Source organism: Asparagus officinalis, chromosome 5 (genome assembly GCF_001876935.1).
Source record: "Asparagus officinalis chromosome 5, Aspof.V1, whole genome shotgun sequence".
Lineage (NCBI taxonomy): Eukaryota > Viridiplantae > Streptophyta > Magnoliopsida > Asparagales > Asparagaceae > Asparagus > Asparagus officinalis.
In genome coordinates, this window is record NC_033798.1 from 103,833,359 (window position 1) to 103,839,494 (window position 6,136).

Consider the following 6,136-nt stretch of genomic DNA (forward strand, 5'->3'; position numbering starts at 1 on the left):
CCTCATGTATATACCATATGTCTCGAATTGTAAATAATTAAATATTAACCCCGATCTATGTATGGAAAGAAATACAACTGATCTACGTCTCACAAGAATCATACCTAACCAAGAATCGAGGTTATGTAACTAACTATCCCATCACTCATCTCAAATAATCAACAATCTCAATATCACTGCTCCTCAGACCCACCCCAGGCCGACACAAGGTGCTGGCGCGAGCCTGGAAAACAACCACAATCACAATATCTCAGCTCCTCAGACCCACCCCGGTGACTACATCACAATATCTCAGCTCCTCAGACCCACCCCGGTGACTACACAAACTTCACCGGCGCGAGCCTGGAATAAACATCAACAATCACATATCACAACTCCTCGGACCCACCCCGGTGACTACACAAACTTCACCAGCGCGAGCCCGGAATATATATCAACAATCACAACCGCTCACATGGACCAAGACTTCTCATCCCATTTCTCGTAATTTTAGGTCAACTACACACGAGATTCTAGATCCTAACTGTGTCATACATGTCACTATAGTCATAAACTCCTAATAATTCTCAATCACAGCATGGAACAATCAATGTGACTAATCATGTGCAATAATATCATAGCATCTCAAATAATCAAAATAAGAATTATAAATCATAAACAGCAGCTACATAATCAGAAAATAATCTTTTTCTAAATTAACTCATTCAAATTTTTTCGCTTAACAATTAATCTAAACTAATTCATTTTCCAAAATAAATTCTTTTAAATTATTATAATTATCTAAAAATGATTCTTTTGCCGAACTAAATTCTTTTAATTCATTATAATTATTCTGAAAATGCTATTTATCACATATCCATTATGTAAATCAATATTATTCACTAAACAACCCACGCAGATAAATACGTCATAATTAAACTATGCAAATAATTCATAAAAATGTAAATAATCAAACTACGAAATAGGAGAGCGGGATCTTGCACGTAATAATTTACGATAAAACTAAGAATTAAATGAAAATAATCGAGGTTCGGGATCTTGCCTCGGGGTTTTGTCGAACGAATCGACGTCGACGACGCGGGACGGATCTGACTTGGAGAGTGCGGCACAGCGGGGAATTCCAACGAGGGACTGCGGGATCTCGGTGACGCTCGTCGATGACGAGGGGCGGACTGGGACAGACCTGGGGCATGCAACGAGGCTGTCGGAGGTGGAGGCTGACGTGGCCGGCGGCGGAGGCTGGGGTCCGTGGGGGTGAAGGACTGGAGGCGGAGAGGCTGGGTTCGGGTGTGGCTGCTGGTCGTTGGCGGGGCGGCGAACAGGGCGGCGAGAGGTGGTGGTGAAGATGGAGGTGCGGCTGTTGGAGGTGGCGCTGGCTTTGGCGGTGGTGCAGGCGGATCCACGGGCGGCGCTCAGGCGGTCGACGAGGGCGGTGGTCGGAGGTCTGGTGGGCGAGCGGCGGCGGTTTCGGGTTGCTGGGTGTGAGGTGGTGGGTTCGCGGGTTGAAAGAGAGAGGGAGAAGAAGAAGGAGGCGGCGTGGATGATGAACAGTAGAGGGAAAACGAAAAACATATAATATATATATAATTGTAATTAGGGTTAGGGTTTAGGTTAAAATAATTAAAATAAATACTTTTGAGTACTTAAAAATTAAACTAATTACATAATAATTATCTACAATTAAAAACATACATGTTGAGCTAATACAATATTTGATACAAAATAGTTGAAAAATACCCACATTGTATAATTAAACAAGAATAATTAATAATAAAAATATATTTATTTACATTTAAAATCAAATACTTATGGGACAATTACGTACGCAGTAAAACGTACTAGTTATACTAATACGATAGATAATATGTAATAGTTAAAATAATGCAATCAATTATACCAAAAATAATTATTAATACAAAGTATTATACGAAATATTGCGTAATAATATTAATAGTACAATATATTATTTAAAAAATACAAAACAGTATCGATAATACAACAAATTAATTTTAGAAATTTTTACCGCACAAAACAAATTTATAAATATTAAAATCATTTAAATAAATATATAATCAGATTTTTAAATCATAGAAAATTATAGAAAATCGAGAAAAATACAAATACTCGTTTATAAATAATAATTAAATATTTTAAAATACTAAAAAATTATTTTAACTAGTATCAAAATTTCACGGTCCTTACAAGGCGGATTTGGGATTGCAGGCAGACTTGGGTCTGCAGGCGGATTTGCAACTACAGGCGAAGCTGGGGACTGCAAACGAACCTGGGTCTGCAGGCGGATTTGCAACTGCAGGCGAAGCTGGGGACTGCAAACGAACCTGGGTCTGCCGGCGAGCTTCAAGCTGTTAGGCGAGCTCTATAGCATGGATCGAAGAATAGGCCGTAACTTTCAAACCGTAAGTCGGAATTGGACGAATTATATATGAAAATCGCCTATCTCGACGAGATGGAGCCATCCGAACCGAGCCAAAGGCTTCGGTTCGCTTCCTCCGTTTCGCCAAATTCCTTACGGTTTGGGAGATATCTGCGTTTCCCCCTCTTTCTGCTATTTCGGGCGAGGTTTTAGCAGTTCTGTTCTGAACTTCTCTAATAAGGATTAAAGGCAATTTTTATTGCCTACAACTTGATATTAATGTTGTGCCCGATATCTTGGATGAGGATTGTCATTATTTGAATTTTATTGATTATAGTTATTGATGTGAGCATTTTTGTTTTATTTCAGCTAATGCATCTGCTGTAACAATTTCTGCTAACATCAACTCAATTCCCATGCTAAATGGGACAAACTTCAAGGTTTTGAAAGAGGACATATTAATTGTTCTTGGCTGCATGGATCTTGACTATGCATTAAGAACTGAACAACTCCAACCTCTCAATGCGGAAAGCACTCCTGATGCGAAGAAGGAGCATGAGAAGTGGGAGCGTTCAAATCGCATGAGTCTTATGATCATTAAGCACGGCGTTCCGGAAGCCTTCAGGGGCATAGAATCCGAAGGGATTACTAAGGCTAAAGATTTTCTTGCCGAAATTGAGAAGCGTTTTGCTAAAAACGATAAGGTAGAAACAAGCACGCTTTTAGCTCGCTTGATTTCAATGAAGTATAAGGGCAAAGGAAATATCAGGGAGTACATTATGGAAATGTCTCATATTGCTTCAAAGCTTAAGGCACTTAAACTCGATCTTTGTGACGAGTTATTAGTGCATCTGGTTTTGTTGTCTCTTCCTGCACAGTTTAACCAATTTAAGGTCAGTTATAACTGTCAAAAGGAGAAATGGACTCTAAATGAGCTCATTTCATACTGTGTGCAAGAAGAAGACAGGTTGAAGCAAGATAAGACAGAAAGTGCTCATTTGGCCTATGCCTCTAAGGATAAGGGCAAGAAAAGAAAGAATGATAAGAAAGCTGCTAAGGGTCCAGTTGAGAAGAAACAACATAAGGATAATCAGTGTTGTTTCTTCTGTGGACTGCAAAATATCACGCCTGGCGTGATAATAAGGGTACGTTCCTTGCTTTGGTCTATTCTGAGGTTAATTTAGCTTCAGTACCTAGAAACACTTGGTGGTTAGACTCTGATGCTACTACTTACATAAGTGTTTCTATGCAGGGTTGCCTGAGCTACCGAAAGCCAAGTGATGTTGAAAGACACATCTTTGTGGGAGACGGACAATCGGTAGATGTGGAAGCAATTGGGCACTTTAGGTTATTTTTAGGAACTGGTTCTTATTTGGATTTGAAAGATACTTTTGTAGTACCGTCTTTTAGTCAGAATTTGATTTCAGTTTCTGTATTGGACAAATCAGGTTATTCTTGTTCATTTGGAAACAATCAATTCAGTTTATCTTTTAATTCAAATGTTTTGGGAACCGGTTATTTGAGTACTTATGACAACCTATATTTGCTTGATACAATTGCTTCTTACAATGAATCCTTGCATGTGGAATCACGTGGTACTAAGCGTAAATTAAATAAGGAAAATTCGGCGACATTATGGCATAAGCGCTTAGGTCATATCTCAAAAGGTAGAGTTGAGCGTCTTGTGTCTGATGGCATTTTGGATTCCCTTGATTTTTCGGACTTCGACGTATGTGTTGAATGTATCAAGGGAAAACAGACCAAAGTGAAAAGATTAGGTGCCAACAGATCTTCGGATGTCTTAGAATTGATACATACGGATATTTGTGGGCCATTCCCTACGGAATCCTGGAATGGTCAACAATATTTTATATCATTCATAGACGATTACTCACGTTATGGGCACCTATATCTTATTCATGAAAAATCTGAGTCTCTGGACATGTTCAAAGCCTATAAAGCTGAAGTTGAGAATCAACTCAACAGAAGAATTAAAACCGTCAGATCTGATCGTGGTGGTGAGTACTACGGTAGATATGATGGTTCAGGTGAACAACGTCCAGGACCATTTGCTAGATACCTAGAGGAATGCGGTATCGTCCCACAGTACACCATGCTGGGTTCACCTAGCATGAATGGTGTAGCTGAAAGACGAAACAGGACTCTTAAGGATATGGTAAGAAGTATGATTACTCAGTCTTCTTTACCAGAGTCACTCTGGGGAGAAGCACTTAAGACAGCAGCTTACATTCTGAATAGAGTACCAAGTAAAGCAGTTGCTAAAACACCTTATGAGCTTTGGACTGGTCAAAAGCCCAGTTTAAAGCATTTACATATTTAGGGATGTCCAGCTGAGGCAAGGCCTTATAGGCCGAATGAAAAGAAATTAGACTCCAAAACAGTTAGTAGCTACTTTATTGGGTACTCTGGACGCTCTAGGGGCTTTAAGTTTTATGATCCCACTATAAGGAATATTTTTGAGACGGGAACAGCAACATTCTTTGAGGATGTTGAGTTTGGGGGAGAAATAAGGTTAGAAACATTGCTTTTAAGGAGGAATTGGCTTCAGATCCAACCCATACAGTTACTTTTGACAATATTCAGCTTTCTATACCTGTTGTTGCTCAAGAAGTAAATACGGAACCTCAAGATGACAATGTTGAACAACTCCCTGTTCCAGAAGAACAAACTCAACAACCTCAAGAACCAGTGCCATTAAGGAGATCCACTAGAGAAAGGAGAAATGTTATTTCGGATGATTATATTGTATTTCTCCAAGAACATGAGGAAAGTAGTGGAATGTTAGAAGATGATCCAATCAACTTCTCTCAGGCCATGAAAAGTTCTAACTCTCAACAGTGTATTGATGCCATGAATGAAGAGTATAAGTCTATGCAAGACAATAAGGTTTGGGAACTTGTCCCATTACCAGAAGGTGCAAAACCAATTGGTTGTAAATGGATTTTTAAAACCAAACGGGATGCAAACGGTAATGTGGAGAGGTATAAGGCACGTCTTGTGGCTAAAGGCTATACTCAAAAGGAAGGCATTGATTATACAGAGACTTTCTCTCCGGTTTCATCGAAAGACTCTTTCAGAATAATCATGGCACTTGTTGCTCATTATGATCTTGAGTTACATCAGATGGATGTTAAGACTGCATTTCTCAATGGAGACATTTTCTAACTAAAAAGAAACCAATCAGTTATTGTAGCAAATCTAGTTTAATGATGGTTTAATATTGATAATAACAATTTACCTTTACACCTTGTTTAGATTGGGTGAATGAAGGAAAGGGGAAGGAAAGGAAACGTCTACGCTTTGTTTGGGAATTTTCTTAAGGGCCGTGTTTGGATTTAATTAGGTGTAGTGGAACTTCTATTGATTGTAGAGTAATTAAGAAGAATGAGTGGGAACACTTTCACTATTAGAAACTTCTCTTTCGGGGTGAAATAGTCATTCTCTTCTCTCCTATTTCCGTCTATCCAAAGAGGCTCTAAGAGAATGGAGGGGAAGGAATGGGACAAAATTCTCTTTTTACAATCCTTCATTCTTTATAATTTGACTCTTCCCAAAATTGAGGAGTAATGGAAGAGAAAAATTTTGAACCATAACAATATAATTCCAACGATTACGAAATAATTCTCCTCCATTTCTTTTGCTAAACTCTCAAATATGATAGTATATTTTCCATTTCCTTTCTTTTTGTGCAAAGTCTCATTCTCCCTTTCCTTAATTGAGGTTAGGGGGGTTTTGGTAAAA